The 13,949-nt window shown below is 45.9% G+C and overlaps 1 protein-coding gene across 3 annotated transcripts in view; it reads right to left on the bottom strand.

The window, feature by feature from the left end:
- The window catches only part of LOC124711601 (protein ARV1), a 71,190-nt gene that overhangs the window by 44,209 nt on the left and 13,032 nt on the right, over positions 1-13,949 (bottom strand). Inside the window, exon 1 of one of the 3 annotated variants that reach the window (XM_047241779.1) lies at positions 13,027-13,285. The exons of the other annotated variants lie outside the window; for them this stretch is intronic. The gene's annotated coding sequence lies outside the window, so the exon portion shown is untranslated. Of the gene's footprint in view, positions 1-13,026; positions 13,286-13,949 lie in introns of those variants that run through there. 3 annotated transcript variants of the gene reach the window in all.

The raw sequence follows: 13,949 nt of genomic DNA, 5'->3' as shown, positions 1-13,949 counted from the left end.
GTCCATGCTAACTGGTCATGGCACCACTCCAAACACAACCATTTGTGTTGTATTAATAGCAGCCTATGCATGGGACAGCAACATCATTCCTTGTTCTTGAGCTGCAGCTGCAGACATGAAGATGTTACAATGTGCTTAGCGCACAATACAGGGATCCTCCCTTGTGAAAGTCAAACATGGTCAACCAGAACCTTGACAACAAGCATGCCTTCCTTCACATTCTGATGCAGCCCAACATCGGGCGAGTGTGACATTTAAATGTTCCACAAATGTGAATACTGCAAGATTTGAACAGCCGGCCAAATAGAGACCCACAAAGAGTCCCCTTTCAGTCACTGTAAGATGCTGCTGATATAGTCGTACACAAATATTCGTTATGTCTGTGTCCTCTGCGCTCACTCAATGTCTGACGCTGTTCACACCACTTACACTGCGTCTCTCCCCCATGGATCATCAGGTACATTTTCTCCAGTGTTTTGGAAGAAATTAGCAATCTTATTTTTGCAATGTGTAGCTGGAGTTGGCTCAAACAAGTCCTGCTCAACATTTCCTTCATATGGCACCCAGCACTGACAAAATGTCACTTTGTTTCCCATTACAGACATAATGAATTTTGAATTGGAGTTTTACGTTTCCAGTTGGTAGAATGGACCCAAATTAATGTGTTTTTAGTTTTATCAATATGTACTAACAGGGACAGTAAAAGAAGAATAACCAGTATTCCAGCAGTGACGGAGCAGTATTTCCACATGGTAGTAGTACTCAGTGCAGGCCAGGGTAGTGCTGTCCCTGCTGGAGTACTGTTATTCTTTGTCTTTTACTGTCCCTGTTAATACACGTCAATTAAACAAATATCACCCCAGATTAAGTTGGGACAGCTCTGCTGAATGGGCATGTAAAATTCCACTTTATAAATAACTTTTTGTTTGTAATGAGAAACAAAATGACACTCTCCACTGACACTAGGCATCACATGAAACCCTGGTAACGACTGTAAACACAAAAAATGCTAATGCTCTCTAGAGGCCTTATTACCTGTCACAGATACTTGCAACTTTAAATCACTTACACACTTGTTTATGTATCCATACGAAATTGCAATGCTCTATGAGTGATGATGAGACAAGCCTGTGGATAACTGCAATAGATGGCCCACGTGTATAGAGTACAGAGGATGCCAGTCCTCCAGCAGGTGTTGTAACATCTCCAAATCAAAAAAACACGGGCACAGTCTGGGTTTTACACAGGAAATCATTCATGACATGACTTGACAAAAAGACGAGGTGGTCAACTGCAGAATGGCATGCTCGAAATCAACACTATGCAGTGGTTAGTAAATTGTGAGACCCTAGCCACCATATCATCTGGGCATGAATCATATGTTCCATCACCTTCCAAACGCAACTGGTGAGATATACGGGGTGATAACTAGAAGGAATGTGTTTGTCCTTACCAGGCTTAGGTCTGTGTATGATAGTGGCTTCACACCAGCATCTGGGAAATGTGCCCTCTGCCCAGATGTGATTGTACTTATGAAGGAGAAAGTACTTGCCCACAACAGATAGGTTCTGCAATATCTGAATGTGAACGTTATCCAGCCCAGGGGCAGAGGATCGGGATGAAGTGACAGCATCATCTCGCTCCCTCATAGTAAAGGTGGCATTGTAACATTCAAAATTCTGGAAAGAGAAGGTATCGTATGAGCCTCCTCCACTCGTTTCAGATGGAGGAAGGCCTGATAGAGGGTGGAGCTTGAAATCGATGCAAAATAGCAGCCCAAGATGTTGGAGATAGCAGTAGGGTCTACTACGCCATCATCTGCTACGGTCAGGCGAGAAATTAGGGAATGGACCTTGGTACCAGAGAGACATCAGAGGTTGGCCCACATGACTGAAGAGGGAGTGGAACTGTTAAAATAACTAGTAAACGAAATCCAGCTAGTTTTTTTGCCGTCCTGAAGAATATGACAGCTAAAAATGCAGGGAGCATGTCCCTGGGTGTGAATCACATTGCAGCATGCCTCAGTCCACGAAGGGAATGACACACAGCGCGGTAAAGAGGAAGTGAGAGGAACGAACGTTCGATGGCAGTAAGGATAATGTTTGTACAATATTCTACTTGGTCATCACAACTAAGGAAATGATGTTCATTGAGGATCACCAGGGAGGAGTAAAGCCTCTAGTCGGCTTTAGAAAGCTGCCATTTGCTTGCGCAAATGGATAGCGCACAAGATATGGTTGCTCGAATATGTGTCAGAGAGAAGAGACCACTTGAGACGATGGACAAGCTGAACAGTGCAGCAGGATAGGTCCAAATGGGAATAGGTGTGCGTGGGGTCAAAGGAATGTGGGCGCTCCTGTGTTAAGGCAGAGGAAGTTAAGTTGATTGAGGAAGTTAGCCAAGAGAGCACCTCTCAGACATGTTCTGGGCGAGCCCCAAAAGGGGTGGTGCATATTAAAGTCGCCAAGCAGCAGAAATGTGTGAGGGAGTTGCCCAGTAAGCTGGGGGAAGTCTGATCTGGTGACACTGAATGACGGAGGGATGTAAATAGTACAAAGGGAAGATGTGAAGTGAGGAATAAAAATGCAGACTGCAATAGCTTGAAGCCGGTAGTCAGGAAGACGGTTTGACTATGAATGTCATCCTGGATGAGCAGCATGACTACCCCATGAGGTGGAATGCCATCATCGGGAGCAAGGTCAAAGCAGACCAGAAAGAAATGTGAGAACTCAAAACAGTCATGAGGATGATGCAATTTTGTTTCCTGGAGGCAGAGAACAAGTGGACATTGCAAGAATAGCCATAAGTCCTCTTTGTTTGATCTAATGTCATGAATGTTACATTGGAGGACAGTCATGACGAGGAAATAGGAGGGGGAAAAAGTTGAGAGGTGTCACATTGGTGGCTGCAAAGTGCCAACCTTCGAAGACTCACTGCTACAGGGTGCAGAGGCTGGAGGATTCTGCTCCCTGATGTCTATAGAGGTGCCAGCACTCTGCTTCTGTCACTGTGGAGTCCAGGGCAGAAAAATGGTTGTGCATACCAGCAACATGGAGGTCAGCTGGGTGAGAGTATCATGTGGCACCACTATTGAAGAGGATCTCTGAGTTGGCAAAGGAAAAGATATTTCGGCTTTGTTTGATTTCTAGGAGCCTTTCCAGTTGGCAGAGGAATACTCAGATGTTTCTTGGCTGGAGGGACATAAGAAGTCTTTGTCTGAGTATTCCTTCTGTCCTTTCCAGCCTACCTGTTATATAGCCGGTTTCGCCCCATGAGGCAAAAGTTTGGTGGCTTGTTGCACAGCTGGAGGAAGAGATGGGGATGCTACCGTGACACTCGGTGATTTTGCAACTGTGGTGCTGAAATTGCTTTTTTTTCTTTTTTTGTGGTTTTAGGGCGCACAACTTCAACGGTCATTAGCGCCCAGACTATGTTAGGAATGCAACGCGAGTCACAAGTTTAAAACAGCAACGAAACGGAAAACACGATAAAAGACAGACTGACAGGCATAGGATTAAAAAAAAAAAAAAAAACAGCATAATCAAATGTCCTTAGAGAGGGTTGTCAAGTTGATAAAATGAAGAATGGGAGCAGCTGCTCGTGGGTCATCCGCTAAAATGGCATCTAGAGTACATGGCAGGCCAAGATCAAGACGCAGTGTGTTAAAATCCGGACAGGACGTTAAAATGTGGCGGACCGTCAGCAATTGCCCACATGGGCAGAACGGCACCGGCGCAGCCGTCAGCAGATGGCGATGGCTGAACCGGCAGTGTCCAATTCGTAACCGGGCCAAAACTACCTCCTCCCGCCGAGAAGGGCGCGAGGAGGACGTCCAAGCCGCGGGAAGAGGTTTCAAGGCCCGAAGCTTGTTGTCCGTAAGTGCAGCCCAATCGGCATGCCACAGCGATAAAATGCGCCGACAAATGACCCTGCTACAATCTGCCGAAGGGACACAACAAGAAGCTGTCCGAGGCTGGAGGACCGCAGCCTTGGCCGCGTGCTGTGCTGAAATTGAAGTCGTATCTGCGTGGCCATGTTGTGTGTGGAGGGAGATGAAGCAAGAATAATACTGTAAGTGCCGGATGATAGAATGCAGGGTTTCTGACTACCCAATAACTTGCAAGTGACCCAGTAAGGCAGTTATTCCTTCACCCGGGTCTTCCGGATGACCTGCACATCGAGAAACATTAGAATCTCAGGAGGAGGCTGCATGGTCATAATTGCAATTGATACAGCAGGGAGGAGGAGGTGGGCATTCGTCCTTGTGAGCATCCCTAAGACGGGTGACACATCTGGCCAGGTATCAACAAGACATCCAAGTGCGGTTCTAATGACAACACTAGTAGCAGCTCATCAGGTTCGGAAAGTACATTTGGACTGTGATAACTTCATAGCCTGCTTTGATCTTCAACAGAAGCACCACTATCAAACATGTGAAAAAAGAACATCTGACAGAGAGACCAACTGGCAGTATGGGAAGGCAGCAGCTCAGGCAATCACCGCTCCCTGGTCCTGGCCTGTAACATGGGGTACGAGTGGGCCAGCCTTCAAGAACGCACAAGAAGGAAGAAGAAAAAAAGGAACCTCAAACGCCAAAGTGGAGGAAGGATAGGAGAAGGGGAAGAAAGAAAGGGAAAAGATACAAAAAACAGTGGAGAGACTATTCTGATGTCAGGCTACTGAAAATGCAGAACACATTCCCAAAAGATCCAGACATTTCACCAAGGGAGGGGAATTTTGGGTAAAAGGTAGGCAGGTTGCAGGTCTGGAGTCATTTGGACATTGCTAAATACAGCGTTTAGTGGCAGCCAGGCTCTAAGCTTTAAGGATGTTGAAGTAGTGTGACACGGGCAGTTGGTGTAGAAGGGTGTGGCATCAACAGTGACGAACATAGTGCCAAGTGCTAAAGGGACAAAAACTGTGCCCCTTCTGCTGCTCAGTCTCTCCTCTGTGCAGTGAGTAGCAATCTACCTTAATTCATATTGGAACTCCATTCCTGATTTTACAATATGTGAGTCTGCAAAGTCTTGTCTACCTCTTTGCAAAATCTGCATAATCATTCAGACACAAAGGCTCCCAAAGCTAAATATACAAAAATTATTTGAACACACCTTTTTCCATTACTGTTAGTTCCATGTGAATAACAATGTTAATTGCTAAACCTCGCTCACCAGACATAGGATTTGTTTTTTTAATGGTGTCCATATCAGAACAAATAATACCACAATGGTCAGTCTCCTATTGATGATCCAACTACAATGTCTGTTTTATACATTCCACGTTCATTATACTCCTTAGATTTCATAAAGGATAACCTTCAGAGTTCAAACAGTTCAAGGTCTGCATCAACAAAAGTTAACCTACTTCTTGAAACTTAATCTGAACATTGCGTTTATAACAGCTTAATTTTATTTGTGCTTATTCCAGCTAAACACGTCCATCACTCTGACTTCAGTCAACTAAGAAGCATTTGCTCTCCTAAAAAGACATAGCCACATGCAAGAGTAGCCATTCTATAAAACAGTTGTGTTGCAATTATTATTCAGTGTTCTATCTGTGGATGACAACTAACCAGCTGTCTAGCCACATAAACGGCCACCATCAGACTGTAACTATCTACGAACACTATAACCTAACCGCAGAACTTGCAGTACAGTAGAACAAAAGTGACTTTCTGCTGCTTCAGGTCTCAAACCCTTCCCTGTTGTGCGCTCATAGGCAGCACACGTTCGATGGCGGTAAGGATAATGTTTGTACAATATTCTACCTGGTCATCACAACTGCAGAAATGATGTTCATTGAGGGTCACCAGGGAGGAGTAAAGCCTCCAGTCAGCCTTAGAAAGCTGCCATTTGCTTGCACAAATGGTTGCTCGAGTATGTGTCAGAGAGAAGAGACTACTTGAGACGATGGACAAGCTGAACAGTGCAGCAGGATAGGTCCAGATGGGAATAGGTGTGCGTGGGGTCTGAAAGGAATGTGGGTGTTCCTGTGTTAAGGCAGAAGAAGTTAAGTTGTTTGAGAAAGTTAGCCAAGAGAGCACCTCTTGGACAGGTTATGGGTGAGCCCCAAAAGGGGTGGTGCGTATTAAAGTCACCGAGCAGCAGAAACTAGTAAGCTGGGGGAAGTATGCCCTGGTGACACTGAATGACAGAGTGTAAACAGTACAAAGGGAAAAGGTGAAGTGAAGAAGAAAAATGCTGACTGCAATAGCTTGAAGCCCTAGGTCAACAGGTAGGTTTCGCATGTACCCCCCGGTACAGGCCAGGCAGGGGTGATTGCCTGAGCTTAGTGGAAAGTGGCTCCCCTCAGCGCAGCCCACTCTACAAGCTGCTGAGATTCCTGAATGGAAGAGATTTATCCATTTTACCAGTAACACAATTAATAGTGACGGAAGTGCAGTATCTTTATGGTTGATCATTAATTCATCACCAAGTGATAGCAAAATGATCTGGCTTAACAATATGCTGTCAACCACAGACAGCAGCAAGGTGCCACATTTATGAGTACAATCCCTTCCCCACTAACACTGCGAAGGTCACCGTCAACATGACAAATTATATACTTCTCAGCTATTGTTTATAGGAACATATTTTATATAAAATCTCATCTAGCAGCTGCAAATTGGTTGGTTGGTTTGTGGGATTGAAGGGACCAGACTACTAGGGCCATCAGTCCCTTTTTCCATGAACTTGAAACCCCCACAAGGAATAAAAACAACAAACAATGGAGATACAAGAGACAACACAGGACAAGAAAGACACAGACAGAGACCAGACAAAAGGAATTAAAATCACACCGAGTGTGACAGTGGTTGGCCGACCATACAAACAAAAAAGAAAAAGCCAACCACCAAGAAACACACTGAAAACTCCAGTCTAAAATCATAGGCCAAAGGCCAGACTCAACACAAAAAAAAGAGGACTAACACTTTGATCAAGCGATAAAAACCCCCTGCATGAATAAAACTCACTAAATCTGCCATTGCAACGTCATCTGATAAAAGTGCAGGAAGTCTATCAGGCAGTGCAAACGTCTGCCTGAGCGAAGTTAAAAGTGGGCAGTCCAACCAGATGTGGACCACTCTCAAAGCTGACCCGCAGCTACATAAAGGTGGGTCCTCACGGCGCAATAAATAGCTGTGTATTATCCAGGTGTGACCAACAAGTAGCTGGCAGAGGACAACAGAGTCCTTGCGAGAAACCTGCAAGGAGGAGAGCCACGCACTGGTAGCCACCTTGAAGGCCCAAAGTTTGTTGGGTGAAGGAAGGGTGTGCCATTCTTCACCCCAGGTGCGAAGTACCTTCTGCTGCAAAACTGACCTGAGGTCACTTTCCGAAAGGCCTCTTTCCAAGGCTGGTGCACCGACAGCCTGTTTGACCAGCATGTCAACACATTCATTTCCAGGGATGCCGACATGACCTGGGGTCCACACAAAGACCACAGAGCGGCCACAACGGGCAAGAGTATGGAGGGATTACTGGATAGCCATCACCAGACGAGGGCGAGGGAAACACTGGTCGATAGCTCGTAAACCGCTCAGGGAGTCACTACAGATAACAAAGGACTCACCTGAGCAGGAGCGGATATACTCTAGGGTGTGAGAGATGGCAACCAGCTCGTCAGTGAGAACACTGCAGCCACCTGGCAATGAGTGTTGTTCATAATGATCCACTAGAGTAAGAGCATAACCGACACGACCAGCAGCCATCAAACTGTCAGTACAGACAACATCAGAGCTTTGAAATGTGGCAAGGATTGAATGAAAGCAGCGGCAGAGGGCCTCAGGAGGGTATATGCAGAGGGGCCTGGAAAAGAGGTGGAAGACGGAACACCTCAAGCCCTGAGAGAAGAGCTCTGATGCGAACCGCAATCGTACACCCTGACCGGGACTGCCATTTCAGAAGATTTACAACTGACTGAGGGAACAGGAGATGATAATTGGGATGCCCGGGAAGCTACAAATGTGTGTAGTATTAACGGCCAGTAATCGTTGGTGCCGGAACCACAATGGAGAGACACCAGCTTCCACAAGTATGCTGTTGACAAGGCTTGTCCAGAAAGCTCCAGTGGCGAGTCGGGTCCCGGATCCCGCTGTGAAGGATGGAGTCCAGCAACCACAATGCAGAAGGGGATGCTGAACCGTAAGCCATAATCTAGACGGGACTGAATTAAGAGAAGGGTAGACCGATCGGCACCCCAGCTGGTGTGACTCAAGCAACAAAGAGCGTTAAGATGCCGCCAGCATGTTTGTTTAAGCTGCTGAATATGAGGTAGCCAAGTCAACTGGGTATCGAAAACCAATGCATCTCCACCACAGCAAGAGGTTCATCATCATGATAAAGCTGTGGCTCAGGGTGAACAGTGCGTCACTGGCAGAAATGCATAATGCAGGTCTTGGCAGCCGAAAACTGGAAGCCATGTGCTACAGCCCAAGACTGCGCCTTTCGGATAGCACCCTGCATTGCCGTTCAGCAGCTGCAATGCTAGTGGAGTTATAGTAAAGACAGAAGTTGTCAGCATACAAGGAGGATGAGACAGACATTCCCATCACTGCAGCGAGCCCATTAATTGCAATCAAAAAGAGGTACACACTTAAGACAGATCCTTGCGGTACCCCTTCTCCTGAACTCGGGAGGAGCTATGGGAGGCCACAACTTGCACACGGAAGGAATGAAGCGACAGAAAATTTTGTATGAAAATCTGGAGCAGACCCTGAAGACCCCAACCATGAAGCGCAGAGAGGATGTGATGTCGCCATGTTGTATCGTATGCCTTCCGCATGTCAAAAAAGACGGCAACCAGATGCTGACAGCGGGCAATCACCATGCGTTCGAGCAACTTGCAAAGAACGTTGGTGAGGCTAATGGGGTGGCAGCTGTCCATCTCCAATGGGATCTTGCCAGGTTTCAACACGGGGATTATGACGCTTTCCCGCCATTGTGACGGGAACTCACCCTCAACCCAGATACGATTGAAAAGGTCTAGGAGGCGCAGAGGGTTATGGGCGCTGAAGTCGCCCAGTAACAGAAAAGGTGGCAGCAATTGGGCCATCAGTGCACCCACAACATGCTGCGGGACATCACCATCTGGTGGAAGATAGAGACTGCAGACAGTAACAGCCTGAGGCGTCCACACCCAAACAGCGACAGCCTCTAAAAGTGTTTCTGGAGGGACAGACTTGCTGTAAATGGAGTGAAGGACGTAGATGCAGACACGACCAGATACCCTCTCATACGCTGCCCGGTTCCTATAATTACCCCGATAGCTACAGAGAGTGGGGGTTCACATTGCCGGAAACCAAGTTTCCTGAAGAGCAATGCAGGGCGAAGGGTGAAGGCTGAGAAGTTGTTGGAGCTCAGCAATATCGTGGAAAAAACTGCTGCAGTTCCACTGGAGGATGACATTGTCCATGGCCGAGAAAGGCGTGAAGGGACTGAGGAGGCAGATTATGCTGCTGGGTCACCTGCTGCCACTGATTGAGTACCTGTGCGAGTGACATCCAATGTGTCTGAGAGTCTGGTGAGATCTACGTCCTCAGCGGATACCAGAATCTCTACCTCGCCCTCAGACGCAGAGCTTGTAGGTTGCAGTGGGGTGGGTGCCACCGCTAGTTCCTTCATCTTAGAGGTGGTGGTCTTGGACTTTTCTTGCTGCTCCTTGGGTTTCACTGGCTGGGAGGGCTTCACCGATTCAGTCTTCAGGACGGAGAAGGATTGCAAAGCCCTACGACTAGCTCTGCTTGTGGGCACTTATGCTACTGCTGGGCATCATCCTTCCTACTTGTGGAAACTTGGGAAGGGAGGCACCCAAGGGACCCCTTGCAAGTGAGAGGAGCCAAAGAAGTTGGACGCTTCTCTAGCTTAGAAGCAGGGACGGACGTCCCCGATGGGTGGGGGGCGTGTTGCTCCTGAGGTAGGTGGTGCAGGAGCAACAGGGTGGGTAGTGGTCCCCCTTGGGCATGTGGAGTTGTATGGCTCGGTGAGCCGACTGGAATTCGCTGAACTGATGGGGCTATTACAGTTGTTGTAGCGGCGGCATATGAGGAAGTCATTCGCACAGGATGGAGTCATTCACATTTCCTCTTAGCCTCGGTATAGGCCAGTCGGTCCAGGGTCTTTTATTTCATGATTTTCTGCTCTTTCTGTAAGATCCTGCAGTCTGGTGAGCAAGATGAATGATGCTGTCCGCAGTTGACACAGGTGGGAGGCAGGGTACATGGAGTATTGGGATGTGATGGGTGTCCACAATCTCGACATGTGAGGCTGGAAGTACAGCAGGAAGACATATGGAAGAACTTCCAGAACTTAAAGCACCATATTGGGGGAGGGATATAGGGCTTCACATCATAGCAGTATACCATCACCTTGACCTTCTCTGGTAATGTATCACCCTTGAAGGCCAAGATGAAGGCACCAGTAGAAATCTGGTTATCCTTCGGGCCCCGATGAACGTGCCGGCAAAATGAACACCTCAACGCTCTAAATTAGAGCGCAACTCGTCATCAGACTGCAAAAGAAGGTCCCTATAGAAAATAATATCCTGGACCTTATTTAAACTCTTATGGGGTGTGATAGTAACTGAAACATCCCCTAACTTATCCCAAGCAAGTAACCTTCGTGACTGGGCAGAGGATGCCGTTTATATCAATACTGACCCACAGCGCATTTTGGACAAGCCCTCCACCTCCCCAAACTTGTCCTCTAAATGCTCTACAAAGAATTGAGGTTTTGTTGACATGAAAGACTCTCCATCAGCTCTCGTACAAACTAGGAACCAGGGCAAATAAGTGTCACTGCCATCCTGAATCTTATGCTACTTCCACGGTGTGGCCAGGGAGGGGAATGATTTGGGATCATATTTCTGAGCGTTGAATTGAGCCCAAGAACACTTAGAGACTGCTGGCGGCTGGCCACCAGCAAGAGATGATGTACCACACTTCATTGCGGGTCATCCACCCTGATGCCACCCACTTCAGCCAAGGCCCCTCCCCAAGAGGCACTACCTAGCCACAGCAAGGGCCATCTGGCAGGACGGCCATTGCCAGGAGTCCCGATGCCCCAAGGAGATAAGCATCTACTCCTTGGCATAGAGTTAACGGCACAGGCATCAGCAGAGCAATCCCTGTATTGTCAGGGGGCTACAACCAACAGGGTACATAGAGGCCCCACCACGACAGATTGGCTACCGTGCTGGATATTAGGTGCAAGGAAGTCCATGGTCGTCGTCTTTGCAAAAAGCAACACTGTACAGCACACGGTGGAAATCACACCCGGGAATGTATTCTCGCTCAAGAGATGGCAATGCGACGACGTGTCGAGAAAGCTGGCTAAAGTCCTCAATGCACGATGAACACAATGCACCATGTACGGCGCCCTTCCCCAATTGGCTCGCTCTTCGGAAGAATTTGGAAATATGGAGGTCAAACCCGAGAGAGGACCATCACCTATAAGACAAAACGTTTAAGTTATTCTGTCTATTCACATAAGAGAACTGAACAGGAAATGCTACAGAAATAGTCAGTCTGCAAAACGAAGAGGAAGCAGTGTTCGTTGTAGGGTAAGTTGCCTTTCCTGTAAGAATGCTACAGCTACCATAGCAGACAACTAAAAATCAATTTCCCCTCTAGCTGAGTACAAGAATGTGCAGAGATTTAAATAGATTCAGTCCATATGCCTTTCTTGCATTAGTATTATGAGGCATGTTTAGAAATTTTAGAAAAAGTGTATTGGAAAAATAAAAATAATTACAAGATGATGTTTGTTAACACATTTATTGGCTATTTTTCCACATAATCCCCATCCCAATCAATGCATATTGTGAGCCATGGCACAAGCTTCTCTATGCCGTCCTCCAACTCCCCTGCCAGCCCCTTCCCCCACTTCAAAAACTTTCTACGTCTGTTCATCAGTTGAAAATTTAATTTCACTCATTTGTGTCTTAAGGTAGGTGAAAACATGATACCCTAAAGATGCCAAATCAGGGGAAAATAGGGAGGGGGGAGAGGGAAATTCAAAATATTCCCACCAAACGAGTCCCAGAGTGCCCTGGTGGCCAAGACTGTGTGAGGGTGGGTGTCGCCGTGCAACAAGAACACTCTTTATTAGCATTACACTCCTTTTGCTTTGGATGCTCCTTTTGAGTTTCGTTAGGTTCTCACAGAACTGTTGTGCATTGATGGTATCCCACTGAGGCGAAAATTTGACCAAATTGATGCCTTTATGTCTCCAAGACCCTGAGGCCATGATTTTTTGCCCGAAATTGTGGTTTTGAATTCTTTGGCAAATGAGTAATTGATGTTGCATGATTGTGATGGCTGTCTTTTTGTCTCAAATGTGTAATGAGCAACCTATGTTTCATCTCTAGTCACAATTGGGCTCTGAAAATCCTCATCTTCCAGTTCAAGTCCCTCAAGAAAGTCGCAGGTGCTAATGACCTGAACTTTCTTGCACCATTCTGTCAGCTGTTTAGGGAGTCATCTTGTGCACAGTTTCCTGTATCCGAGTTCACTGCGAGTGTCTCCTATAATAGAGTTCTTGAAAGTTGTGGAAACATTCCAGATATTTTATCCACTGTCAGCTGCAGTCTGCACAAATAGTTTCCTCAATTTTTTGCATTAACTATCAGTCAAAATGGAAGATCTTCCACTTCTCTGTTCATCATGAACATTTGTTCTACCTCCACTAAACTCCCTCCACCACTTAAAACACACTTTTTCTGTTCATAACACCTTCATTGTAAACCATTTTGACATGCAAAAAAATGTTGGCTGGTGTTATCCCATCTGTGAGCAGGAAGTGAATCACAGCATATGGTTCGCATTTGGTGGGCTTTTTTACTGACATCTTTCATGCATCCGGACACTACAAAGTTAATTTACATACTACTGTGTTCCTGCTATGCCTGCTCTGGTCAGGAGATCTCCCTCTGCCCCTCAGTATTGCCAACACTAAAAAAACACACACACAGCCTCTTATGGTCACTGTACACTTACTTTCTGAATATGCCTCATATTATAACTCATACCTGTATTCCATGTGGTGTCAATGCACTTTGTGGAAAGTAAACACTCCCAGGCACGTCTGTGCATTTGATTGCCAGATGCGCTGCGCATGATTGGCACAACTTTGTGAAAAACCCTGTAGTTGCTTCTTTTCACTTTGTGGGGCAGATAAAGTGTGGAATCACAGCCCCCTCTTTCATCTGCAGACCTATGAAGGAGAAGTGCATGGCCACAATATGACCTACCTTCTTCTTTCATGCTTCTACTCTCCACCCAGTTACACCCCCTGAACATAATTTATTCTTTAATAATGCTAGACTGCACTTAGACATGGTACACACATTTAATATTTGTTCTTCAACCACTTCATTTAACAGTAAACATTAATTTTATATCATTAAACACTATTTTTTGATAATGTACAATATTTTCATCCACTGTAACATGGAAACTGTTAGTCCAGGAGAAAAAATAACAGGTCAATTTTTGTTAGAAATGCAATATAGTTTAATTTAGTACTGGGAAACATTTTCACTAGAAGCCATGGTTTTAGAGTTATTCAAGAAAAAATGTAAAAGTTGACCTTTATATGCCCTCCACCCCAATCTTCACAGTCCACCACTCAAGATTTTTAATATGTTGTTCATGACACTCCCTAAGATATTTACAAGATTTTTCCTCTAATTTTCCTTACATAATTTTACATACAATTAATTTTTGTTTGATGGCACCAATCTTATCGGCTACGTTCGTTCTCAAATGATTCTTCCCTTCAATTAAAACATATAATGAATTCAAATAATTGGTGATGTCAACCATAAAAGCTTTTGTCACCCTTAACTCAGTTTTTTTCTTTTTAATGGCCACCTTCAGTTAAGTCAGTATTAGTGTCATTCATCAGAACACAAATGCAAATCGTCTTTGTGGCCGGTGTTGTAATCAGGTT

This window comes from Schistocerca piceifrons, chromosome 1 (assembly GCF_021461385.2).
Source record: "Schistocerca piceifrons isolate TAMUIC-IGC-003096 chromosome 1, iqSchPice1.1, whole genome shotgun sequence".
NCBI classification, from domain to species: Eukaryota; Metazoa; Arthropoda; class Insecta; order Orthoptera; family Acrididae; genus Schistocerca; species Schistocerca piceifrons.
Note: the sequence above shows the minus strand (reverse complement) of the source record. Positions and strands in the feature narration are given on the sequence as shown.